We start from the raw sequence: 26,778 nt of genomic DNA, 5'->3' as shown, positions 1-26,778 counted from the left end.
CCTCCATTCCCTTACAAGCCCAGGGAATCTCCAGAGGAATTCTCAGCCTTCCAAACACACAAAGGCAACAGGCTGAAAGGCTTCTCTCAGAGTCTCTCCTGATGGAAAACTAGCTAGAAAAGCTGAATATTCTTCTTTTAATTTAATTTTAATAGCCAAAGCATACTATTCAGGCAGAAGATCCAATGTTCCTTGGCTTGCAGGGATGATTAGATCTCTATAACTATATGCTACAGAGTGCTCTTGCTGCAATAAATAAAGGTCAAAGGCAAGACACTTCCTGCTACTTTTGCTGACACGTGGCTGCCATTTAGTGATTCATAATCTCTACACACGGCTTGGCACACACAGAGGATTTTTTTTTTTTTTAATAGGAGCTGTATTCCACTTGTGCAAACACAACAAAGGATTTAAAGGGACCTGCTCTGAGCCATCTCCACCAGCAGGAAGATTCAGCAAAAGGTAACACAGATGAGCAGGACCATGAGCTGTAGGTTGAGCTATGCACAAGAAATAGAAGCTGGTTCTCTGCTGGCTTTTAGGGGTGTTTGAGCTGAAAAAAGTTTAAAGCTATGCCTGTTTTTGATTTTTTAATAGCTTTTTTTCTTCTGTATATCCCAGTGCCTTGTGGAACTGCATAAACACTGATGTGTCTGAGTGGCAGAAAACAAAAACTGGGAGGTAAAGAAAACCTGATGGGTTTGGGTAGGATTGTGGTGGGCTCTGGTCTTCTGGTTCCCAGGCTGGGATTTAGTTGTGAGGTAGACTATGATGAGATTAATTTCATTATCTGGGCAGGAAAAGGGAAAAATAATACAAGAGTTAAATGTTTTGGGTCTGCTCTATGGTTTGTACAATGTGTTGGTAGCAGGTGTATAGGGACAGTTGCAAAAAGATGTGAAATGCCTTTTATATTTAGGAAGAATTTTGAGCATAAGCTGCTTGTTTCATCCATCAGGCATTCTTAGTTCTGAAGAATTAAGTTGTGTAAGATTGTGGCTATTTTATTCAAGATTTTTTTTCCTGTTTCTCTGGAAAATATCTGCAAGATTCAGACAAAGCTGAAACATGAGGACCTGGAGAGCTGCTGGGTATTTGGGTGTTTGTCCTGAAAAGGAATGACTTTTTTAATGCACTCTCACAATTTCTCAGACTGCACTAAAAATCTGCATCTTCTCCCATTTTGATTTGTTTCAATGACTTCATAACATGCTTCCAGCTGGAGGTGGACTGGGGGATGTGAATCTGTGAGCAAGTAATTCCATGGAAGATTGTCTGCTACCTTTGGTGGTCAGTCCACTTCATTTCCTTTTGGCAACTTTATTTTTCTACTGTTTATTTCTGAAAAGTTCAGGGAAATGGTTTGAATTCTGTTGGTTGAGTGAATTCATCATGCAGTCATGGAACTGTAGGATCATGGAATGGTTTGGGGTGGAAATGACCTTGAAGATCATCTTGTTCCAATCTCCTGCCATGGGCAGGGACACCTTCCACTATCCCAGGTTGTTCCAAGCCCTGTCCAGCCTGGCCTTGGACACTTCCAGGGATGGAGCAGCCACAGCTTCTCTGGGCACCCTGTGCCAGGACCTCCCCACCCTCACAGGGAACAATTCCTTCCCAATATCCCATCCAAGTCTTGCCTCTTTCAGTCACGTTGGGATTTGCATTACAGCCCAGCTCAGAGATCACTGAGCTGTGCATTAAGAGCCAGTCCTTGCATGGGAGCCCAGCTGAGGGGCACAGGAGAGGAAAAGCTGCCTGGGGAAGGGGAATCTGAGTGGGAGCCTTGCAGTCCGTGGTCCTAGTGACTGAATCACGCTGCTGATGTCATTTATTGGCTGTTTCCTGCTGAGGAACAGACTCAGCACCACACAGGTCTCCAGCCACTGCTGGCACACTCAGAGCAGTGAATCACCCCTGCTGTTTGCTGAGCTGAGTCACTCGTGTGGACACAGACCTCACAGAAAATATTCCTTGGGGAACAAACCACTCCAGGAACTCAGTGAAAAAAACATAAAAATAAATCCAGGTTCCTTTTTGGCATCCTTTGCCTGATGAAAGGAGAGTTTTTCTCAGGGGAATATCTCTGCTCCAAGGTGGTGCCTGGGTGCAGAGTGACCTGTGTTTCCAGCTGGCAGAACAAAGGCAGGGATCATGTTTGAAGGCTGTTTGTTCAGCCTTGCCCAGTAGCAAGACTTTGGGCACCTGGAAACTTTGGTAAGCAAAACCTGTATTTCATTATTTTTTTTCCTTCTGAATCCTAAGGAAACAGAGGAAAAAAAGTTTAGGTTTTTTTCTTCTTTTTCAACCAAAAAGGAAATTGTTCAAGGAGTGGGGAAAAAATTGTTCCAAGGCCAATTTATCACCTGCTCACTTAATATTGGCTCAGATAAGTAAAAGAAGAACTGAAAGAGCAACAAATGAAGTCTGGAAAAATCCTGTGTTCAAGGGACCAGGGCAGTGAGGGAACAGCCAGTGCCTTGGCTCTACAGGAGCTAGTGGCCAGCAAAGGACATTAGTGGGATACATCCATGAAGGTGGGTCCTCATGCAATGGGTAGCTGAGCTGGAAAGGTCTTTCTGAAGGATATTGTGGACACAAAAAGTTTCAGGAGGTAAATGGGCAACTCAGAGATGATGGAATTTATGGAGAGATATTTCTGGGATTTACTATGCAGACAAATCCCATCAGGCTCAGCCATCCCTTGAAGTGAATTATAAAGAAGGCAAGGAGAGCTTTGGGGAGATGTTTTGTGTGTTTGACCCAACTTCAAGCAACTGCTCGTTGCCACTGGTTTTATTTTTTTTCCTATCACTTTAACCTGAAACAGCAGGAAAAAAAATGAAGAAAAATTTTTTTGCCCACTAAAGCCATGGTACTTTGCACCATGTGATCAGAGTTGGGAACAGCATCCCTGGGCACAAGGGGCAGGAAAGTGTCCTTTATGTAGGAAATCCCAGGTTTGAGGTGCCCCAAATGGTACCAGAGAGCACCTTATGGGGATGCTCAGCTTTCTTACATTTTGTTTTCCAAGTCCCTTCCTACCTTCATCTGCACCAGCCAAAGCAGCTTCCCAAGCTGGATGGAGCCTGGGCCAGAGCACTGTGGCTCTTTTTATTCCCCTAATGTGTCCCAGCAACACTGGGCAGCCAGCCTGGTGTTTTGACTGAGATTTTAAAGGCTTGCTATTACAGATTTCTCTTTTTCTATTTCTCTCCCAGCAACACTGGGTAATTTTACCTTTGTGGTTTTGTTAAACTCTTTTCCCCTTCCTTTGGGGATTGGGACAAGGGGCATAGCTCTGTAAAAATTATTTGGGTGCCAGATCCCTGCTAGCACCCATCCCCAGCTGTAATGTGCTGCTACCTTTCTCCTTCCCCACCTCAGAGCCAGGCAAACACATTCTGTTCTTTTGGGATTATATCCTGGAGATCTGAATGTCACAGCAGGCTGTGCAGTTTAACACAGGAAACATTTGTGCCTGCTATTTAAGAGAAATAAGTTGCTCATGTTTCCTTGGGAACCAGCCTGTCAATCAAGATCACTTGACTCCCCTGTTATTAAAATAAAATGTGAAAGAGTAAATGGAAGGGCAAAAATGCTATCTGAGTATATTTTGTATCCAAAATACGCATCCCTATGTAAAGAAGGAGTGTTTTTTCAGATGGAGTGCTGTTCTTTTGGATTACTTTTGCTGGCAGTGCTGTGTCTTCACACACAGCACTTGGAGCTGACTGTAAAAGAACACCCTGCAGCTCAGCAGTTGTCATATTACGCCTGTGTGCAGGTTATACCCAGCACTTGCTCCCCCTGGCACTGCTTTCCTGCCTGCCTGTGGCTGTACCCAGCCTGTATTCTTTATTTCACCTGTTCCTTCAAAGCTTCCCTCCCCACCCCAGGGGTGTTTCTGCACCTCATTTTGTGGGGGTTTATAGGAGGGTTTATCTTTAAGACCTGCAGCTCGCAGAGGCAGCAGGTTATCCGTGGGGCAAGGCTATTTTTAGGGAGCACAGTGCCAGGATGGCTCACGGCTCTTGGCAGCCAACACGTGCAGAGCACAAAGGCAGCTCTGTGCTCAGGGCTGCAGAGCCCAGGAGCTGGGAGCCAGGCACGGGCAGGGAAAGGGCTCAGCAGGATCAGCCTGGGCAGGGAGAAGGGCTGGGAGCTGCAGGGAGGCTGCAGAGGGTACCACAGTGCCAAGGCAGGGGAGGGCAGGCAGGGGTGCAGAGAGTGGGATGGAAACTGGGTAAGACTTGTCCTGGTTTGCAGGACAGGTGTCTGCCAATAAAGGCAGGAGCTTCTCTTTGAAATGCAGAATGTAAACCCCCTCCCTCCAAATTATTATAATTTTGAAATGAAGGGGCTCTCAGGCAAAGATATGGGAATTAGGAAGAACAGTTCTTTACTAGGAAAATTAAAATAGAAATGCAGTATTACACAGAACAATCCCAACCCCTGCCAGAGTCAGAATCCAAGCTGACACCCGTCAGTCAGTCAGGGTGTTGGCACAGTCCCATTCAATGGTGGCTGCATCCTCCTGCAGGGGCAGATGTGGTTCAGCTGGAGCAGTGCTCCTGGAGAAGGTGCAGTTTCCTCTGAAGGTGCAGGGATGATGTGCAAAGGTCTGGCTTTCCTCTGGAATCCAGTGGCAAAGGCTGCTCTGGTGTTCCAAATGTCAGTTTTGATCTGGGTAGGAAAGGCTTGGCTCCTCCCCTGGCTGGAGCATCTCCCAGTGGGATGATGGAATTTTATCAGTCATGCCCTGGGACTCAGTGGCCATGAACAGGAGATATCTCCTGGAGGGAGGATGGGCTGTGGGAAGATAAAGATGATTGCCCAGCTGGTTTAAAGATGGCCCATGAGCAGATAATGTGTGCCAGGAGATCAGGGTCACTGCCCCACCTGGCTGCAGCAGATGGGGACAGAATTCACATTGCTGGTCACATCCTGTATTGCAACCCAAGAGAGACTGGATCTGACACTGGGTTCCATGGTCTGAGGTGTCAGGGCATGGGTTAATGATCTTGAAGGTCTCTTCCTACCCAGTCATTCCATGAATTCTGTGGAATGGGAGGTTCTCAGGATCATTTTCTGGCTTTCACAGATATCAGCCCTTGGCTTTTGAAGGGAAATATCCAAACCATAATGCCTGGAAGAGAGATATATTATCTGCAACACCTGGCCGGTGCTGGAGATCAAAAATGGGATTAGTTTGCATTTTTCCACCGTGCTTTCCCCTACCTGCTGTGCGATAAAGGCAGGAGCTGCATTGCTGTCAACAGCAAAGCCTCCTCCCAGATTTCCACATTTGACCCTGTTCCTTTGCACCTGCCAAATTTTCATTTCCTGGTTTCATTTTTTGTGTTTGGAGTAGTTTAAGTGATTGTGGTTTCATGTAGCCTGTGCTGAATTGACGACAAAGGGATGTAAATGTTCATAGCTGCTTTCAGAAGAAGGTATGTTGGGTGAGATAAGACTGGCTCTCCTGGAATAACTTGTGAAGGATGTGCTAGAGGTGCACAAAATAGTGATAAGTTGCTGAGAATCCAGCTGTTCACTGTGTCACACAGTATGAGGACATGAGAGCATTCAGGGCTGGAGCTCCTCTCCTATGAGAAAAAGCTGGGAGAGCTGGGGGTGTTCAGCCTGGAGAAATATCCAGTGAGAACTTAGAGCCCCTTCCAGGGCCTGAGGGGCTCCAGGAGAGCTGGAGAAGGACTTTGGACAAGGGATGGAGAGACAGGACACAGGGAATGGCTTTCCACTGCCGGAGGAAAGGGATGGATGGGATATTGGGAATAAATCCTTTCCTGTGAGGGTGCTGAGGCTTTGGCACAGTGTGCCCAGAGAAGCTGTGGCTGCCCCTGGATACCTGGAAATGTCCAAGGCCAGACTGGATGGGGCTGGAGCAATCTGGGATAGTGGGAGGTGTCCCTGCCCACGGCAGGGGACTGAAATGGGATGATCTTTCAGCTCCCTACCAATCCAAAGCACTCCATGAATCTCTGATTCTAGGATGAATGGAAATAGCCAGCTCCATGCAAATTAAAGGATGTGCCATTGCTACTATTCCTTGATTCACTGTCAATATTTACCTGAAGACAGCAGACCAGCTTGTGGAAACAAAATCCAGAGGAGGTTATTAAAGACAGAGGAACCATGTGTACCCCACAAAGTTCCTGACAGAAAATATCTGGGAGCTGAGAGTGGTGAGTCCTGTTCTCCCACTCGTGGAGACTCAGGTTGTTCCTGGCCAGCACACAGATGTGTGCAGAAGATAGTGCCACCTTTTAACTTGCTTCCTGCCTGTGCTCCAGGGAAAGCATTTCCAATTTTCCTCATCCAAATGAAACCAAAAGGGCACTTTTGGTGAGAACTCACAAAAATGGAATCATGAAGGATTTTTAAACTTAGCACAGAGAAATTTGTGGTAAGAATAAGTAATTGGGACTTGAAGCTTGATAGATATAAACCAGAAAGAGCAGCATATTTGCAGCTTTTTGGGTGTGTGCTTGCCACCCCAATTTATTGAGGATTGCAAAGAATCTTCCACACGTGGATTTTTTATTTTTTTTTTTCTATTGCTGAGATTGGTTACTTTTCTCAGCAGATATATCCTTCCAGAAATCCATGTAGGAATGTGCCAAAGGCTGCAGCTCTCAAGATATTAAAAGAAATTACTGCTTGAGCAGTTTCATTCTGGAAATTGCCTTCCTAGAAGGGAACAAGGATGAGCAAACACAGGAGGGGAATTTCACCTTCTCACCTGGACTAGTTTTATTTCTAACCACAAAGGTAAGCTGGGTGGTTGTTCTGTGTCCAGATTGCTCATCATCACAGGGAAATATTTATAAGGGAGCTCCCTGTCACCTTGACAGCTGTCAAACGACAGCACAATAGCAAAGGTCATTGTTACTCATTCCCATGAACTGCTGCAGCTACACTGGGATGACTGGAAGGTCACAAGGATTTTTTTAGCAAAGGGCAGACTCTCTAAAGTGACTTTTGAAACTGCCTGTAGCCTGAATTTTACTTTCAAAGGGAGGCTGCTGGGCTTTCAGGTTCCCTTTGTAGTCTTGGTAAAACCTTTTATTGATTTATTGTCAGGGGATTGTGAGGAAAAGGGGAAAAACACCCACAAGAGGCGGCACTGTTTGATCTCTGTCCTTCCTCCTCGTGCTTGTGATCCACAGCCTTGCCTCAGATAAAATTTCTGGTGGGATTTTACATTTATTTATATTAGAATGCTTCTGTCTCCTGCACTGGACGTGGGTTTGGTTTCTCTCCTGGGAATGTATGTTTTTGTTTGAGTGCTCAAGTGTTCCTCAAGTGGGTGAATGAATCATGGAAATCCTGTATTACGGATGGATGCAAAGATAATAAAGCATTATATGTGGTAAGTTTGCCTTGCCTACTTTGCAGGTAAAAGGGATTAGTCTTTCTCTAGTAAACAAACAGTGTAGAGGATGGAAAAGCCAGCTGGGCTTGTTTGGAGTTGCTGTAGTTATTTAACACAGGGATTTTTTTCAGACTGTACGTGGTGTCCTGCTTGGGGAAACACAAGCAGCTTTGTCACTGTGCATCATCCTGCCCAGAGCAGGAGCCAAAATCAGTACCCAGCTACCCTTAGGATAATAATTCCTGGGTTAGAAAACTGGAAACCCCTCTTGTGACTTACATATTTACTGTTCAAGTTATATTTTAACTTCATGAGGGTCCTGCCAGATGTCAGTGTGCGAATGGACCCCCCAAAAACTGGAGCCAAACTCGTGGGGCCTTTTCACTGCAGACATGCTCCTAATGCCAAAGCCAAATTTTGGCAAGAGTGGGCAGCCTCTGAAACACAGCACACCCTGTGGCTCATATCTGGAGTCTTTGTATTGAGATTCCTGACTTCAAGTAGAAAAAAGCACTTTTCCCAACATTTTTAAATCTGAGGATGAAAAATGCTGTGCAGCAACAGTAAAAGGCAAAAACTTTTTTATGCCAAACATCAGGAATCTGGTGTTTTGGAGCACGGAGGGGTACTCTGTGCTGCCTGTTTTTATTTGCCATTCCTGCTCTCTTTTTCAGGCAGCTGGATCCTTATCTTCCTAAAAAAAGCTTCATGCCAGGCTCAGTGCTCATCTCACCTGACAGTTCTAGGAATGGGGCATTATGTTGGTCAATAGGAATCTAGAGAACAATCACTTAATGGCTTTAAGTCATTATTTTGCTTGGTAAAAAAATAAAAAAAGCAACATCAGTCCATCCAATAGATCTTGGCCAGACTTCAAACATGCCCAAAGCCAGAAATACAGATTCACAGAGTGCCCAGGTGCCCTCCCACCCTCCATGAGCTCCCTGGATTTGTTTGCTGGAATTCCTTCCCCATCTGAAGGTGTGTGTGGAAGGATATGAGACCTGAGCTATTTCTGTCCATTCTGTGGTGCAAAAAAACCCTTCCAGAAAGAGACTTTCCAGGCAATCATATCCTTTTCTTTCTTCACATTGATTATGTCTTTGGATTGCAGCTCTGGGCAGTCTTTTCAGGTGTGTTGCACAAAGATCTTTCTCCTCCCTGGTTTTTGGGTTAGGCTCTCCAGACTTTTACTATTTGCTTTACATTTCAGTCATAAACCTGTCCTTCACTAGGGCTTCCCAGGAAAGTTGCTTTATTCACTGTGTGATCTGCTCATGGAAAACAAATGTCCAAGGCACAGAAAGTGCTGGTTCTAGGATTTCATCAAATTTCCTTGGGACTACTATCTGCACAAGGCACCAGCCTCAGTCATATCTGTCAATTACTCTTCCTTAATGCATTGAACACTGTATTAAACATGGGCTTGCAAGGTATTTTAGCTTTATTTTCCCACAGGTAATTGCATTTCTGTGCACCCTCAAAATGCCTCACAAGCATTCCTAGGGTTTAGGGCTGGTTCTGTTGCCAAATTTAAACTGGAGAAAGAGGGTAGAGCCCAGGGGACTCTTAACACCCAGAGCTTTCTAGATTTAGCTCAAATCCTTCTCATTGCAGCCAGGCGAGCTCAGAGCTGCTGCAGCCCTGCAGCACAGTTGTTTATTTGCTGTGGAGGAAATAGAAGTGCCATTCAGTAGCAATTGCCTCAGCAGCTTTCCCAGCTGCTGGATGACAAGCATCCCTCGTGGTTCAGCTTCTCTGTGGGTACAGGGGGCACCAGTCTGTCCTTCGTGGCTCCTCTTGGGCTACCAACAAACATTTGGCCTGGATTTGAGCCCTGAGGGGCAGGTGCTGCTCTGTGAGATGCTCAGGACTCCAGGCAGGAAAACCTGGCTTCCCCTCCATCCTCTGCAGATAAGTATCTCCAAGCTGGGCCATCAACCTGTGCCTATTTCCTTATCACCTCTGACTTTGCTCACTCTGGTGGGAAAGGCTGTTCTTTCCAGCCCCGCTGCCAATTCCTCTCTTTCCAGATATGGCTGGTTGGAACAGGGATATGGCTCATTTCCCTCAAGTCCTTTTATTTGCAAAGCTCTGCTTCCATCTGTAGGCTAGGTGCAGACCCAGTGCTGAGCCTGTGAGCCCACCACCAGGCACAGGCTGGCTCCAGGGTGTGCTGGATGGGGACAACCATCCCAATGGCTGGCAGACCTCATCCCAAAATGCATGTGGCCATAGAATCATAGAATATTCTGAGTTGGAAGGGATCCACAAGGACTAACCAGTCCAATTTCTGGCCCCTCTGGCACATGACAACCCCAACAATCCCACCTGAGAGTGCTGTCCAAACCCTCCAGGAGCTCTGGCAGCCTCGGGGCTGTGCCCATTCCCTAGGCAGCCTGGGCAGTGCCAGCACCATCTGTGGGAAGAACCTTTTCCTAAAATCCAACTAAACTCCACCTGAAACATTTACTTGGGTCCTGTCAGTGGCCACCAGACAGCAGAGATTAGAGCTGCCTCTCACTTCCTGGTGAGGTCTCTCTTCAGTCTCCAGCTGAACAGACTAAAGGACCTCAGCCACCCCTTGTAAGGCTTTCCCTCTAGACCCTTCCCCAGTTTCATGCTGCTCCTTTGGATGCTGTCTAATAGCTTTATACCCTTCTTATATTGTCCTTGTCCTATACTGCTTGTCAGACATTACAGTGGCTTCAGCATCTGGGTGCTTTGAGGAGCTTTGAAGGGTTTTAGATCCAGTGGTGATGGCAGCACAGAAGGGCAGTCAGGGAAGCTCAAGGTCTGGAGGAAAGCAGCCTGAAAGCACTGCATATATGAAATTGAAAAGTTTGCACAGTTGTCTGGTATCTGATGGAAGCTGGGAACCCCAAATCCATGTTATTCTTGCTGTTTTCCAGATGTTTTGGCTGGCTCAGCAACCTGAGCCCAGCCGTGCAGGTGCAAACCTCTGGCAGGTGGCTGAGTGTGTTTTATAAAACCTTAAAATGCTTGAAGGCAGCGTGCAGACATGACTGATTTCCATCCAAGGCACAGACTTTCCTCCAGACTTTCCCTCCAGGCATCCAAAAGCAATTTCAGCCAGCATTTAATGGGAAGGCTGTGGGATGTCTGAGTGCTCCAGCTCTGTGGTGGACCTGCATCCCATGAGTTACACATTGCTCAATCCTGGTCACAAACTTTTTTTGGAAAGAAACTGTAATTTAATAAAACCTGTGTTTATGGGGTTGCTGCTTGGAGACTTTTACCCTGCAGCTGCATGAAAGGTATCAAATTCAGAAGGAACAGGGACATCTCCCCTTTGCTTTAGGGCTCTGAGTGCCATCTCCCAAATTGTGACACTGAACTGGATTTTTTTGGCTTTCCCCTCCATTTGGTAGAAGTCTCCATGGCACAGGCTCTGTGCCCAGAGCCACTTAAGAGTATTCTTGTTATATACAGAATTGCAGGATGGTTTGGACTGGAAAGAACATTAGAGATCACTCAGTTCCAACTCCCTGCCATGGGGAAGGTCACCTTCCACTAAACCAGGCTGTTCAGAGCTTTGTCCAAACTGGTCTTGAACATTTCCAGGGAATATATATTCCAGTTTTGCATATATGCAAAATGTTTATATATATAGTATATATATATATATGTAATGTATACATATATTTACATTTCACATACATTATATATTATAGTGTTTATATATGTTGGAGAAGGTCCTTTGCTAGCTTTTAGCGGTCTTCAAGCAAAAAAAAAAAAGTTTAAAGCTACGCCTATTTTTGATTTTCTGTATTTTTTTTTCTGTATTTCACATTGCCTCGTGTAAGTGCATGAACACTGCTATCAGTGAGTGGCAGAAACCAGATGGTGAGAGATAAGAACGTGTGACGGTGTTTGGGTAGGAATGCGGTGGGCTGTGTTTTTCTGGTCCACAGGCTGGGCTTTAATTGTGAGGCGGACTCCGATGAGATTAATTTCATTGTCTGGACAGGAATAGGAAAAAAACTGTGCAGGAATTAAGTTATTTTCCACACTGGGTCTGCTCTGTAGTTTGGTGAACGCCCCGGCGCAGGGGTCTCAAAGCAGCCTTGAAATACAGCGGCAACCGCAAAAGGTGAAAAAGACCCGTCCCGCTTAGGAAGAAAATTACATTTAAATGCTCGTTTCACCAAACAGGCGCTGAGCGCTCAGAGCTCCACGTCCAAGTTGCAGGAGAGGGCGGAGGGAGCGGCGCAGGAGGCGGAGAAGGGGAAGGAGGAGGCGGCGGAGGCGGGGGATGCTCGAGGCGGAGCCGGGGCGGGCCGCAGGGGAGGCGGCTGGAAAACAGGCCGGCGCTGGTTCTCGGCCCGCAGTGCCCGCAGCCGCCGCTCAGCCGCGCCGGGAGCCGCTCAGCCGCGGGAGGCAGCGAGGCGAGAGCCGGGCGGGCGCCCCGACCCCGACAGTCCCCTCCGGCACCGCTCCGCACACACAGGTACGCGGCGGGCCCGGGCCGCCCCGGGCGCTGCCCTCGGCCCCTCAGCGGCACCTGCGGCCGCAGGGCCGGGGCCGCCCGGCTCCGTCCCGCACACAGCGCCCGGGGAGAGGGCGGGGGGCTTTGTCTGGGGCACGGAGCCGCGATCTGTCCCACACGGCCACATCGGCGAGCCGCTCTGGGGCCGTCCCCGTGCCCGTCCCACACACCTGCCCGAGGGTCCTTCCCTGTGTCCTGTCCCAAAAATGATCCCGGAGGAACCAGCCCTGTGCCCCGTCCCACACACCTGCCCGAAGGGATCCTTCCCTGTGCCCCATCCCAAAAACGATCCCGGAGGAACCAGCCCTGTGCCCCGTCCCACACACCTGCCCGAGGGGATCCTTCCCTGTGCCCCGTCCCACACACCTGCCCGAGGGGATCCTTCCCTGTGTCCCGTCCCACACACCTGCCCGAAGGGATCCTTCCCTGTGCCCCATCCCAAAAACGATCCCGGAGGAACCAGCCCTGTGCCCCGTCCCACACACCTGCCCGAGGGGATCCTTCCCTGTGCCCCGTCCCACACACCTGCCCGAGGGGATCCTTCCCTGTGCCCCGTCCCACACACCTGCCCGAGGGGATCCTTCCCTGTGTCCCGTCCCACACACCTGCCCGAAGGGATCCTTCCCTGTGCCCCATCCCAAAAACGATCCCGGAGGAACCAGCGCTGTGCCCCGTCCCAAATACCACCCTGAGGGTTCAACCCTGTGCCCTGTCCCACACACCTGCCCGAGGGTCCTTCCCTGTGTCCTGTCCCAAAAATGATCCCAGAGGAACCAGCGCTATGCCCCGTCCCACACACCTGCCCGGGGGGTCATTCCCTGTGCTCCATCCCAAACACCACTCTGAGGGTCCTTCCCCGTGCCCCATCCCACACATGATCCCTGAGGATTCAGCCCTGTGCCCCATCCCACACACCACCCTGAGGCGCCGTTCCCCGTGCCCCATCCCACAATCGCATCTCCCCGAATTACTCCAGGGCAGGTTCGCTGTGCCCGTCCCAGGCGCCCCAAACCACCCCAGGAGTTTTCTGCCCCTCGTTCCTGCGCCCCTTGCCACCCCAGCCCAGGTGCAGGGCAGGTGTCACCCCCGCCGCTTTCTGTATGGGAGCGAGGATCGCTCTGCCGGCCGAGGGCGGAACACGCGTGGTTGTGTTGGGATTTTGGGCTGGTTTGGGTGATTTTTGCCTGCCGTGTGTTGATGTCAGTGCGTGTCCCGCATGTGAAACGCGCGCGTTCCTCCGCGTTCCCCGCCTCGGCGATCCCGGTGATGATACGGAGGGGAGAGGTGAATGGGGAAGGCACCGTGGTGGGATGTGAATGACGGGAGGTGAAGGCTCCTCTCGCTCCCTGCTTGTTTGTGTTTCTGGTTTTTCGTGTTTATACAAAGCTGTTATAGTACCGGGGGCTTGGCGGCTCGCACCGATCAGTCGAATCCATCGACTTCTGCGGAATCTCTCTGTCTTTGACATCGGTGTGGTAGATGAGGGATCAGTGCTGAATGCCGGGCAGTGAAATGTACAGAGCCAATTGTCAGTTACTGAAACTGACCTCAAAGCTTTTATTTACATTCTCCGTCCCATATACAGAATTGCTCTGCATCCTTGCTCTGCTCATCCCAGAAAATGCTTTCCATGGATTATAGACACGCTGCCTCAAACCTGGTGCCGGGACCAGCTGTAATTGCCTGACACATTAGATGTAAACACGAGCTTTACGTAAAAGTGAAACCATATGTATCGCCTAACACATGGCCACTCTGTGATCCTGCACGAACAAAGTTGAGCCCAGAGCCCTGTCCTTAGCTCACCCTGTTGATCCACTTTTCCCATAGCCTGTGAGACGCAGTCCTGTTCCCAGAGTTACCAGACAGGTTTAGTGGAGAACAAGAAATCAGCCCAGGAGCATTTCTGTGTGTTGTGCAAGAATGCTGTTATGTTCTCAGTCCTTTACAGATGTTGTTTTATTGACTTAGTGATAACATTTTACTCTGCTAGGTCCTTTTCCCTTTCCAGATTGTTAGGCCAGCACTTACTAATCTTTTATGGCACTGCTGTGGAACAGATGTACTGTGTTTTTTAGGGAGCAGCAAGCTCTGTGGTTTCAGCTGGCTTTGCCTCTTAAAAAATCCAGCTCTGCCTTTCCCTCGTGCCGCTGTTGTGGAGTGGGTACCCGGACTAGGAAGCCTGTTTGGATGACTACTGAGCTGGCAAGAACCCAACAGGCTTGGGTCTGACTCAGTGCCTGCATCCAAATCATTGTGTGGCTGATCAGATGTTTACCTGGAGTTCTTTGGGTTTGGAGCAGCATCCCGCTGGTATTTTAGCTAAGCTGTGTGTGGAAAGGGCTGTAGAGGTCTGAGGCTTTAATGCTAGAAGTGCTGGCTGATGTTGGGTGCTGTGGTCACTTTTCCCTGCCCATCCTTTGGCTCTGTGGAGCAGTGGCTCTGGAGCTGTTCCACTTGGTGCCATGCTGCCCTGAAACGCTGGAGCACCATGAACACCCTGCACGTGTCCTGGGATCCCTGGCCTCAGCCCTGCTGCTGCTGCAGCCACTCGTGGTTGTCCCTCTCTGCTTGGAGCTCTTTTTCCCCATTGTGTCTCTCCCACCAAAGTGCTGTTATTTAGCTGTGGTGTCTCTGAAACTCAGTGTTTTACTGGGATGGGGGAATCTCAGTTGATTTGGTGGCACTGGAGGGGTTGAGGTAGAGTTTGGAGAGCTGTTGTCAAATTGCTGACGTTCCTTACAAGCAGCAGACCTGGTGGTTTCTGGGCTCCCTACAGCATCTGATAGGTGTGATGGTGCTTTTAGTGACCTCCACCTTCACCAAGTAGTGTAATTTGGGTTTTTCTCACTCATCCATCCTCAAAAGCTGTTGGACCCCTGCCCATCTCTGCCTCAGAAGCTTGGAGATCTCACTGCCAGCCTCAGGAGTGTATCTGCCTGTTTCTCAACCCCACTTCCATAATTTCAAGTTTTCTATTCCTGTCATCTCACTGAAAAGTAATCCTTCTAATAAAATCTGAGGTTCTCCAGCTAAATTCCTGCTGGCCCAAGTGAGTGTCTAAGGAAAATTGTGATATTGACTTCTGAAGTATGTGGAATTATTTTGTATGATTGAGTTATAAAAAAAAAAGAGAGAGAAATTATTTTCTCTGTTTTTTTTTTTTTTCACAAGTATTGTAACAGAGCCTGCTGTGTTTCACAAATCTCACTTCTGTCTCCTTCTCTCAGTAATTGTAATTAACAGACCAGAAAATGGAAAAATGTAGAAATACTCTTTCCCATTGGCCACAAACATTAGTCCTCTCCAGAAGTTAATGAAGGCAAGTCTATGGAAATTAAATAACTGTTTTTGTTTTTTTTTAGTTCTGTTGGTGAGCTAAAACATTGTGTCAGAGTGGTAAATAATAAATAAAAGAGCTGTAAAGATCTCCTCTTGGAATTGATGTGGCTGAAGAATGGATTTGAACTCTTTCTCTGAAGAGTCTAAACCTCTAAGATGTGGCTGAGGGATGTGTCCTGCTCTGCTTGCATGCAAAAACTGATCTGAGCACAGCAGTGATGTGGGAGAGAGAATGTAACTCACCATGAGAATAGAGACTAGAAGCATAACCATAAAAAAATCCCAAAGGCAACCAATTCATCAAATTATGGACACAAATACTTTTACAAGTGACACTTCAAAACCACCTTTGTGCTGTTTCTAGACTTTATCATCTTTGTTGTCTTCCTGTTGAGGGAACATGAAAATGTTCAGCTGCCTTGATGTTGTGTGCCATTTTCATTGGCTCTGTTGCTGTGTTGGCTTTGCTGTGCCTGGGCATTCCGTGCTCTGTGTTGAGGGCACGTGGGTGTGTGCACTGTAACAAATCTTGAGTTTACAGGAATCACCGTGAAAATTGGTCAAAAATCTTTCTTTCCATTTTTTCCTTCCTTTTATAATCTAATATTTCAGTGGTTTCTTCTTGTTTTAAGAAAAGATTCCAGAAATGCCGTGGGTGGGAATATGAACCACTTGGAAAAGAAATCTTTGGCTCCAGTTACCACCATGAGTGTGGGGGCACCTGAGGAGCACCTTGGTGTCTGCAGGTGGTGTGAGACTCTGCTCTGGAGAGTAGCTTTGGGGGAACCTTAGTTTGAGGTCCTGTTCTGTGTTTCCATGAGAACCAGTGCCCTTGAGGGGCCCTGGGATAGGGCTGGGCTGGAAGCTGGAGGAACAGTGCAGGTGGGTGGCTGAGAGAGCTGGGGATGTCCCCCTGGAGAAGAGAAAGCTCTGGGGATACCTTGGACCACCTTCCAGTGCCTGAAGGGGCTGCAGCACAGCTGGAGAGGGATTTGGGATAAGAGCCTGCAGTGACAGGATGAGAGGGATGGCTTCCCACTGACAGATGGGACTTTTAAATCAGATATTAGGAAGAAGTTCTTTAATCAGTGATGAAGCCTTGGCACAGAAGCTGTGCTGCCTCTGCATCCCTGGAAGTGTCCAAGGCCAGGCTGGACTTGGAGCAGCCTGGGATAGTGGAAGGTGTCCCTGCCATGGCAGGGAAGTGAAACAAGATGAGCTTTCTGTCTCTTGCATCCCAAACCAGTCTGTGATTGAGGCAGCAGCCCTGAGCCCTGATAACACAGCACACAGGGTTTTTATCACAATGTATTTGCTGTCTGAACCTGACAGCAGCATGCTCTGGGAGATGTGCTCTGTATTCCAGTGACCTTTTCCTCTGGAAATCTTTAAATGCAGTGAATGTGGTGGTGTTTGGTGAATTTTAATTGTGCCCTTGGTTTTAAGTACATTTTTGGTTTTGTTTTTCATGGTGACTTCAGGTTTTTGTTTTGTGACATGTTGGGGCCGGGGCTGTGAGGTTGCAAGGGTGGGATGGAAGTTGTAAGGATGCAGCAAGGCCTGGGTTGCTCTGAAGGGGATGAGCTCAGCAGCAGGAATGTAATGCAAGAGGGGTCAAAAAGCCCCTCCCTGCTTTTCCTGCTGGAGTTTGATCCCTGAGCTATTCTCGGGTAGTTCTCTGCTACCAGGCCCTGCTTTAAAGTCTCAGTCAAACAAGGCACTTATTGTTGGTGCTCTCCAATTCCAAATGATGGTGGCTGGCAGCTTGCTGGGACTGAGGGAAACAGATTTTGCAGCCCCAGAGTAGTGATTTACACAGGGCTGTTGGTGGATATTCCCTCTTTGGGGCAGTTTTCCACATTGTGCTCTGAGACCACATTTCTCTCACTTCCTGGAGTAGAAGGATGGAGGGAGCACTGGGGGCCACAGAACAGATCAGTGCCAGAAAGGGAGTAAGGAGATCTCAGCTGTGCAGGGCCCTAAAGAGCTGAACTGACGTAAACCCAGACAATTTCAGCTTGTGGGGACTTTCTGGTTTGGTAACTTTCGTTTCTTTTATCCAATAGGTCTTTCAAGTGCTGCAGAGCCTTTATAATGGCTTGAAAAGTTCATTTAATTCCACTTTCAGAGTGTATGTGTACTTACTGAGTTCAAAGGCAGGAACTACATTTTAAGAAATAAGAAAATATTTGTTTTCCTGGCTGATGAAGTAGAAACCTAAATGGATGTAGGTAACTTTTAAAGAAAGGATACTTAGTTATTCATTTCTTCACCATTCATTATTCTGCATGGTGCCAGACTTTCCTTAAGTGTGTCCTCTAAATTGAGCTGAGTGGCATGGAATAGTGTAGGTTGCTGGCAGGCTTGGAATGACTGAAACATTGGACAGGATATGGTGATGTTTGCACACTTTAAAAAGGGGGAAAAAAAGCCTGTTAGTTTTAGATCATTTGTGTTGTGAAGTACTTACTCAAGCTCCCTTGTAGCTGATGTAGGCAGAAAGTGCCTTGTGCTAAGTGAAGCAGATAGTCCTAGCCTATCCCTAAACTGGGAATTGCATAGGAAAAGAGGAGTTTCTTTTTCTTTATAAGGGTTGTTTCAGTTAAATTAATTTGTCAGGGCAGATGGGGAATGGATTTTCTCCCAGAGAGGTTGCACAGGTGCAACATTCAAGCATGCTCACCTGATGTTTCTGTTGGACGAGTATTTAGTCTGAAACTAAATTAAGAATTCTCCTGTCCCGTGGGATGTGTGTTCCAGGATATAGATGTAACCTCCTGCTTTGATCTCCAGGCTTCTTCTAACAGGATTTTATTTTTTGAAATCAGTCACCATCATGATCCCAGAGGACTCCTCCAGGAAGGTGTGCCTGGTAATCCATTGGTTGAGCTCCTGAAGCTCACAGACCCTTTGGGAAAGCCTGGCAAGCTGGCACCAGGGCTGTTTTGCAAGAGCCTGGCTGTAGGAGTGAAGCTGCCCTGAGATGTTTTCTCTGAGCTGTCCTGTTTCTCACTTGTTTCCTCTCTTGCATAACTCTTTTCCAGCCATCAGAGCACAGGCTAATGGGTGTCTTATACAGATTTAAGATGCTACTTCTAGGAAAAGGGGTCATCCTATCCTGTACATGTCCTATTGTAACTGTGGGGGGAAGTTCTCAGTCAGGGAGCCCACACACCTGGCAGAAGATTATTATTTTTATGGGGTTATTTTTTAGTTGGGTCTAATCCCTGGCCTGTCCCATGACTGCTGCTGTCAGCACTACATGTACAGTCAGGGCTGTCCTTTAAGGACAGTACAAACTGGGATCTAAGTTTTCTGGGATTGCATAACTGTGCCCTCAGATGTGCCAGAGTGTACTGACAAACACACACATGTGTGGTTATAGCTGGGATGTGCTCATAAAAATACTCACACGTGTGAGTATTTCTCCCTGGGACTGCTTCTGTCACCTTCCTCCCTTGTTGTTCCATACACAGAGCTTGGCTTTGGATTTTCAAGAATGAGCTGAGAGGATTGTGGGAGGACACACAAGGAAGTAAAAATTCTTAAAACCACTTTGACAGGTCGAGCTTTAACCCTGAGATAAAGGTTGGTACTTCAGAGTTTGCAGTTTACACTCTGCTGCTTGGATGCTCTGACCCCACAGACACTTTGTGCCATTCATTAATGCTTGCAGGAGCATAAAGTCCTCCCAGCAGACTAAATTAAATGTCCTTTTCTAGTGGTGGGGAGCTCACACCAGTGTCACAGTGGCATCTGGTGTCTCTGTCTGGGCTTTGAGAGAACTCCACAAAGGGCTGAGTGTGACCGAGGGCTTTGGAGTGAAGCACCAGGTCATTGCCCTTTTTGTCCCCTGATTCCCTTGGGATGGGATCCAGCCCTGAAGATCTTACACATGAAAATATGCCAGGGGGGAGCAGAAGAAAGGCCTAAAGAGAACAAAGAATTGCTCAGACTGCAGAGTGAGATGGGAAGGGGGCAAATGGGAGGGACAGTGGGGATGGGATCCTGTTAATAGCTGTCCCCATGCTGTGGGATCTGAGAGGGACTGTGTTGTTGGGAAGGCTGTGCTGGGAGCTCCTCTTCCCGTGCCTGTTCTGTGAGTCCAGCTCTTGTTCTCCCTGTATTGCTCCTGCAGGACTGGAGGGAGAAGGTTCCATGTGGGAGCAGGCAGCTGCTGCACATGGGATCTTAGTGTTCCTCCAGTGTATGATGGAGATATTAGGGAGGCTTGTGTGCTTTGGGGCTGCTGCTGACATGTTCTCTTGTCATGTTTCTGTTACAAGCAAAGAGCTGCATGGCTGGAAGGGACCTTAAGTTGTCTAATCTGACCTCCTGCCCCAAGGCTGGGTCACATCTATCTAAACTTTCCCAGCAGATGTTTGTCCAAAGCAGTTGTTAAAAGCCTCCAGTGATGGACTTTCCTCATCCTCCCTGGGTGATCCTTGAAAGTCTGTCATTGTCTTGCCATTACCAAGATTTTCCTAGTTTCTGACTTTGATTTCTGTGCAGCAGTTGAGAATTGCTGCCCTCTTGCCCTTTTGTTACTGTACAGAGTGAGCTGTTCAGTTCTCTGGAGCTGCCTTTGGGAGTCTCTGGGCTGTGTCTTCCTTGAGCTGCAGGGCCAGCGCTTGCTTGGAGTGCTGTGTCTGATACCTGCATGTACTGAGCCAGCAAAAACCATTTTGTGACTCTCAAGCAGAATTGGGGTGTGATGAAAGCAATTTAGTTTTGGACAAAGCACTGGTGAAGTGATTGCCATGGAAGGTTTTATTATGGCTTTGTCTCTTTACCAGCTATAAAAACAGAGCACGTGCTCTTCTTGCTCAAGCAGTCTTTTCCACAGGGCTGTGTTTTGGATCTCTGACTGTTCCAGAGTAATTCCTCCCTGTTGGAAGGTGAAGGAGCTCCTTGCAGCTGCCCTGACCAAGGCTTTCCCCATGATTAGCTCGATTACAGCTCAGCCATTGTGCTTTCCTGCCCTGACCTGCCAGCTGTAGCTCAGGACTGACCTTCCCTCCTCCCTCCCTGCCGGGATTACACTCTGTGCATCTGATTTTGTACCTGCTGTCCCTTTGCTCCCCTGAAGGATTCAGCTGTTCATGCATTTCTAAAGCTGGTAACAAGTGCATGTGAAGATTATTCTGAGGTAGCACTCAAATATCAAACGTGACAGAAAACAGATCAGCCAGCACTAGAAGCATTATTTGCTAAGGTAAACTCCTTCACTTGATTTTTTTTTTTTTTGGGAAAAAACCTCAAGCTTGCCTGTTTCTATTGTTCCAGGCATTTTCTCTGGATCTATTAACACCTCTATTATACCTTTCAGTGGGAGAGAGTAGGAAGTGTGTGTAAAGGTTTGTCTGCACACAGAGAGCCTTTGTCCTGAGACAACTGAAGAAACTCTCACCAAAATGAAGACTGGTCTGGACAGGTCTGAAACATCTTTTGGCATTGACTTGTGTTTATTGCTGTGGGAAGAGCAGGTAGGGAGGAGCAGTCTGGCTTTTTTTGGTTTGAGCTGTCAGTATGTATCTTTGAATTCCTCAGTTTTCTTGTAGAGTTTTTCTGTGATAACTTTTGTGAGTCCCCAGTTTCTCTTGTTCTCTTTTCAATTGCAGTGAAAGCTCTGGTGTTTCATTCCTCTGTCAATTGCAGACACTGGGGTCTTTAGTCATGTGGAAGGTATTTTATTGACAGCTTTTTAGAGTCTGAAGTAGTTGCTAGCACTGAAGAGGTATAAAGTGATGTAGACTCTTGGGCAAAATCCCTTTTCCAGTGTTCTTGATAAAGATTTCTTAGAACTGAAGAGTTAGTGAAGTGGCACAGGGGATTTGAAGCTCTCTCATCTGACCTTCTGCTCCAGACAGAGCCAGGATCAAAGGCAGGTTTCTTGTGAACTTTTTTTGGATCTTTTTTAGTCAAGAGTGACAAGTTGATGCCATGCTTAGTGCCCTTGCAGTAAGGAATATTTTCTTCCTGCCTGATCAGTATTTTCCTTGCTGTCAGTAATTCCCATTGTTTCTTGTCCTTTTGTTTCTGCCATCCAGTGTGGCTCCATCTGCTCAGTTAAGTAGTTGAAGACAGTAACTGGATCCCCCACTGAACACCATTTCTTCTCCAAGTTCAGCAGCCCCTGTTCCCTCATTCCCTTCTCACATCAGCTGTTCCAGTCTGTTGGCTGCTGCCTTTCCAGCTCAGTGATCCAAGCAAATTTGAACCATGCAGTCATGGAATCACAGAATGGTTTGGGTTGGAAGGGACCATAAAGATCATCCAATCCCACCCCCTGCCATGGCCAGGAACACCTTCCACTATCCCAAGTTGTTCCAAGCCCTGTCCAGCCTGGCCTTGGACACTGCCAGGGATCCAGGAGCAGCCACAGCTTCTCAGGGCACCCTGTGTCAGGGCCCCCCCACCCTCACAGGGAGGAATTTCTTCCCCATATCCCATCTCTGCCTGCCTTCTGTCAATTTAAAGCTGTGTGCTTCAGCCATCCAGTTGGTATTTCCCCATTTTTCTATGCTGCTAAGCCCTGGACTCTTGTTCTTTCCACCCACATTGATGGCCATTATCTCTTTTTCAGCAGAAATTAAAGCCAGAGGGTTCAATTCAAGGGAACCAAACTCTTGGATTTTCCTGCTGGATTTGGAAGGAGATGTCTCCCCTCAGGCTGTGTCCTGCTTGCTTGCCTGCACTGGTCTGTTCTTAGGAACATTTCTGGCTTAAATGGATCCAGCTAAATCTCACACCTGGTGTTTTTTAATTTTGTTCTTCTCCACAAGGTACTCTCAGGTCTGCTGTTCCAAAAAGCATGGCAGTGGGCAGCTCAGGGCAGGACTTTGCAAGGCATAGCTGAGTGCTTTCCATGCCTCACCCCTTGGGCTTTGCCTTCATGCACCTGTGGGACATTGCTGAATGTCACCATTTTGCCTTGACCCTCCAAGAGCATTTTCTGGAGTCTTGCTGAATAGAAAGTAGATCCCTGTTTTTGCATTTGTACCTGGGGCTTCTCTTTCTTAATTATTTCCTGATGCCAATATTGGACCAGTGCACAAAGATCATTTAGAAATTGGAATCTGTACACCACAGTGCTTGCAAATCCTCCCAGCTGAATCATCCCTTGGGTTTATGGCCATACATTCCAGTCTGTCATCCCAACTGGCAATGAAAATATTGCACAGCTCTTATGCCTGGCTGGGCCCGCTTTCCCAATGAGATAACAAACCCTTGATAATTATTCTGTGAGGAGGATGTTGTCATGCAGCCATCTGATGGTGATTACATCTAATTAATGTTTTCTTAGGTGGGTCTTACAGGAATGTCATGTGGAACAGTGTCAGAGCTAATAAAGATTGCATTTCCTTATCAATCCTGTACACTTTTTCTGGTGATGCACAATTCTTTTATTTATCCATAGATTCTGCTGCTAGAAGGGACCACAGGAGTGATGAGACCTGCCCTGTCCACACTGAAAGTTCAACTGAGTGAGTCACAGCAGATTGATCAGGAGTTTTGTAACGGGACAGTTGTGACATGGCAGCTCCAGGAGATCAAGAGGAAACAAACATGATGTGTTTATGGATACCAAACAAAATTAAACAATTACCTGAATCCAGTCTTCAGAGCAGCCTTTGAACGAATCCAAACCTTTTTTCTCAAGGGCTGGGAGCATAAAGAACGTGTCTAATCTGTCCTGATATCAGGCAGCAGTTATCAGTGCCTACGTGCTGTTACTCAGATCTTGTTAGCTGCCTAATGGGATAATAGGCAGGACACTTCACAACTGCTTAAGTCTGTTAAGCTTAATCTGCTCTGGAGCAGGGAGGGGAAGATGCACTCAGTGACAAATGCACACAAGAAGATGCTCAGTGGGGCAGGAGTGTAAATATGGAGCTGTGTCCCATCACTTCAGTCCCAGTAACTTAGTGAGGCAGAGGCTCTGCAGCATTTCCATCAGTGCTGGACTCCCAGAGCAGGGAGTTACAGCACTTTCAGACTTTACCCATGTTGCCCATGCAACTTCACCTTCAAAAGCACAGTTTTTCTAGAAGTTAAGTTTGTTTCTAACTTCTTTTTAATAAAGTGTGTGGTACAACTTAACACCTGTTTTTAAATCCAACATGATAGAACAGAGAGAAGCATCCTGTGTGTTTGTGTGATGCTGGACTTTGCAGCATGTCCTAAGGCTTGTTTCCAGAACATGCAGGTGCACAGTGGGCAGGATCAGAAAGCTTCCACAGTTCTGTACATGGAGAGGAGAAGCTATTTGATTATTAAATACTCCTTCCTTTCTTTCCTGAAAAAAAAATGCAGTTACTGCAGTTACCCAGTTTTAAACTTCTGAAGTGGGTTGCCTCTTTCCAAAGCTGCCATGAGACCTAAGTCAGATTCTTGTAAAAGATGTGGGTATGAACACATTTCATGAGTTGTCACCACCTGTTCTGTTCTCAGGAGAAGGGATCTGCAAGGGACATTTCTGGGTGCAAAAGATGCATCTGCCAAGAAGATCTTAGCTCAAGGTAATGGGAGAGTGACTGTGTGAACTGTCTTCTCCATGTATTTTTTGGATTCCCTTGGAACTGATGGAGGATTTTCACAGAAACCTCAACTTGAGCCCAACTTTTGGCTCTGTGTCTTGTGTGAGGTGCCTACAGCTTTTCATTTATTTCTTGCTTAACCTCATAGGAAAAGTATCTTCACCTTGTGCTGTCCAAGCATCTGCCTGTAGCTGGCAGGAGAGGCAGGAGCCAACCTCTTAGTTTGTGTCTTAAGCAAATGTAAACTCCATTAAGTGTGTTTATCACCAAGCAGCTGATTCCCAGCTGTGCAAAGCACCTTGTGGTTGGTTTGTATGGGATGTACAGAGGATCCTCTGCTGCTTTGTCCTGACATCTGTGTTTGGGACCAGCAAGGGTTAAGAACAAGGCACTTGTCTGTGTGAGGACTCTATTCCACTGTACTGTGAATTTAAAGTGTGCTGACTTACCCATGGAAAATGTTATTTGAAAAAAGAACCCCTAAATTGCTTTTATTTTGGATGAAAGGAAGACATCATGGGGTTTTTGGTCCATTTTGTAGACAAACTCCCAGATGGAGGAACTAAAGAATAATGATTGAATACAGAAGGATTTTTATGGTTATCCACACTAAAAGCGTGATCAGCAGGGAAAATTGGTATTTTTTCCCAAAGGGTAGCTCACATCTCAGCAGCCAAATTCCTGGGACAGGCTCTGGAGAGCCCCTGTGTCCTTGTTTTTGTTTCCATAGTCCCTCTGAGGCACTGGGGTGTGCTGCAGGTAACTCTTCCCTTCTGTTGCTTGTGCCTGGGTCATCCTGCAATTGAAGGCATCCAGAAGAAATGAAGGAGAGTGGGCTGCTATAGATGGTCTCCCCAAAGTGTTGGATGTGTTAATAACATGTTTTCTGTAGCTGTACACACCAATATTGCCTTTATCTCCCATCCAAATCTGCTGGGTATTGACATGGGCTCAATCTGTCATCAACTTCGAGTCTGGCTCGACTTCAACCTGTACTTATTAAAGAGTGAAGAAGACTCTGCCATATGCAGTTGATAAGGGAATTTAGAAATAAAAGTGCACATTAAAACTCTCAGTTGCATTTTCCCCCTCTTCATCTGGAAGAAAATAATGGCATGGGTTATTTTCTTCCTCCTACGTGGGCAATTTCTAGACATGCCCAGCACTCGCAGGATTGTTTTACAAACCCAAGATAACCCTTAGGGTGGTCCTGTCTGGCCCCTGCCTGCTACAGAGCAAACCCACACCCAGACAGGCAGGAATCAAAAGCAGAACACCTGTTTGGTTTTCCTCTAGTGTGTTCTTTCCAGAAAGTTTTAAAAATGTGTTTTTTGGGGACAATGAGGAGGTGAGGTTTAGCAATGCTGTGGGTTCATCTTGCCCCTGTGGCTGAGTGTGGATGAGCTGTCCTTGGAGAGGGAGCTACAGTGGGATTGTGTCACTCTAGGTTTTCTTTAGGGTCTTTAAGCACTATTTTAAGTTTCCTGAGCTTAAGTCACAGGAGATCTGATGTCTGGAGTCAAGGCCTGGCCTGTAACAGGCAGTCCTTTAAAATCTGTGCAAAGATCCTCGTGTCTCCCCAAAGCAGTGCCCTGTATTTCAGAAAGGAACATTGTGAGCGAGGAGAACAAGTTTCAGATCACATGTTCCCCAGCAAATACTGTCCTTTCGATAGGAAGACTTGTTGGAGAATGTTAATTGAGTCCCTTTTTAAATGAAGGAGGCTTTGCTTCCTTCCCAAGTTTTCAAAACAAATTTTCCAAATACAGTGCCTATGTTTCATTCGAGTGTAAATCCTTTCTCTTTAACCTGGAAGTTATCCCAGAAAAAAGCCTATCCATTCACTGCAGGACAGACCTTTGTGGTTGTAGTGGAAAAAAAGAGAAGTGGATCAAATTGTCCAAACAGGAAGAGAATTAAGAAAAGCCTCAGTGAGCAGAGCTCTCATTTCAGTTTAAATGGTGTCCTACAAATTCCACTTTACATCTCCATTGCTTTTGAAGCATCACACAATGATTGAGGTGTCTGCTAAATTTAGAAAAGACAATTTTTTTCCTGCCAACATGCCAGCCTAGCTGGAGGGATTTCAGCATGTAGTTATGGGATGGATGCAAGCAGTGATTTGAAATTTAGTGGCTTGTTATCTCATCTGACTTGCACATAGCTCTGTCCTGGTAGGGATTTAATACCTTACACTGATGCCTTTTCCTTCGAGGGCATTAATGGAAATGCTTTTCTGGCACAGCCAGGTGCTTGTGCTGTTTTACATTCGGAGAAGCTGAGGTACTGAAAGGATCAAGTGTAGTGTGCTGAATAAAATGAGCTCCCACCTAAGCACATTGAAATTGTGCTTTATTTTGAGCAAGTTATGGATAGGACTATTGTTCTTTTACCCCAGTCACATGGGAAGGCTGTGGAAGCAGAGATAAATCACAAGTGTCCCAGTTCACAGTTTCTACTGTTTTCCATATGACAAATCTTCCTGCTCTGTGAAAAATGTCTTAGATCTAAAATAAGTTGTTTTTTTTTCTTTCCTCAGCCTGTGGTGTTTAATTATTCTCTTTCTGAGCAGCATTTTATCTCAATGCTGTGAAGCTGAGGCACAGTTTCATGGAGAGGATCAATACTAAAGTAAACTTTCCTTTGTTTTGGTAAAATGCCTTGATTGTGGCAGAGAAGAATTGTTTTGAGTTCAGGTGTGTCAAGAGGAATGAAAGGCACCTTGCAGCAGTGGTAATCCATCACTGGAGTGCATCCCACAGCACTCCAGGCTCCACTTGCCTGCAAGGCACTTCAAACCTCAAAGCACAAGAAGTTGACTGGAGGAGGTTTTCTGTTGGAATCTCCAGACAGAATTTCGTCCTTGGGCTTTGTTTTGAAGTTTGCAACACGATGGGAACAAAGGTGAAGGTGTCACTATTGTGTTTTCATCTCTTTTCTCATCCACCTTTCTGTTTCTTGTTTTTGATATCATTTGACCTTTAAAG

The 26,778-nt window shown here is 46.8% G+C and overlaps 1 protein-coding gene across 2 annotated transcripts in view; it reads left to right on the top strand.

Annotated features, from left to right (window-relative positions):
• Window positions 1-374: 374 nt before the first annotated feature.
• Window positions 375-26,778, top strand: part of SMOX (spermine oxidase) — a 61,448-nt gene continuing 35,044 nt past the window's right edge. The window contains exon 1 of one of the 2 annotated variants that reach the window (XM_056489795.1): window positions 375-462. The gene's annotated coding sequence lies outside the window, so the exon portion shown is untranslated. Of the gene's footprint in view, window positions 463-11,670; window positions 11,871-26,778 lie in introns of those variants that run through there. The other variant, XM_056489796.1, reaches the window with a different exon arrangement.

This window comes from Oenanthe melanoleuca, chromosome 4, assembly GCF_029582105.1.
Source record: "Oenanthe melanoleuca isolate GR-GAL-2019-014 chromosome 4, OMel1.0, whole genome shotgun sequence".
NCBI classification, from domain to species: Eukaryota; Metazoa; Chordata; class Aves; order Passeriformes; family Muscicapidae; genus Oenanthe; species Oenanthe melanoleuca.
This window is presented reverse-complemented; position numbering and strand designations above follow the sequence as displayed.